This window comes from Lipotes vexillifer, unplaced genomic scaffold (assembly GCF_000442215.2).
Source record: "Lipotes vexillifer unplaced genomic scaffold, Lipotes_vexillifer_v1.1 scaffold248, whole genome shotgun sequence".
NCBI lineage: Eukaryota > Metazoa > Chordata > Mammalia > Artiodactyla > Lipotidae > Lipotes > Lipotes vexillifer.
In genome coordinates, this window is record NW_006777568.1 from 199,646 (window position 1) to 200,079 (window position 434).

Sequence of the window (434 nt, forward strand, 5' to 3'; positions counted from 1 at the left end):
TTAAAGGTTCACGTCAGAGGCTGCAGACGAGGCCAGCACCCCCTGCCACGTGCAGAGCTTCCCTGTCACAGAAGCAAGCAGGGTCAAGCGCCTCCAAACCGCATCAAGCCCGACCTTCCTCAATGGAACTGTGGCCACCCTGCCCCCGCGTCCTGACCGCCACCACTTCTTCCGAGGCTCTGTTGGCTTCTGGGCCTTCAAACACCTGCTGCGCCGGCCCCCTTGGCCGTCAGGCCAGGCCGTGTCACGTTCCCCTCCTCCCGGGCCTCCAGGGGTCCACACTCGCCCGTGAGGGGCCCCTGAGCTCGGGGGGATGGGCCTCGTGTTTGCACCCACTCTGCTCACAGGAGCTGGGGGGACAAGCCCAAGTTCAGCTGGATCTGAGGCTCAGCTTTCTGCTCCTCCACATGGGGCCAGACCCTCCCCCCCCCCCC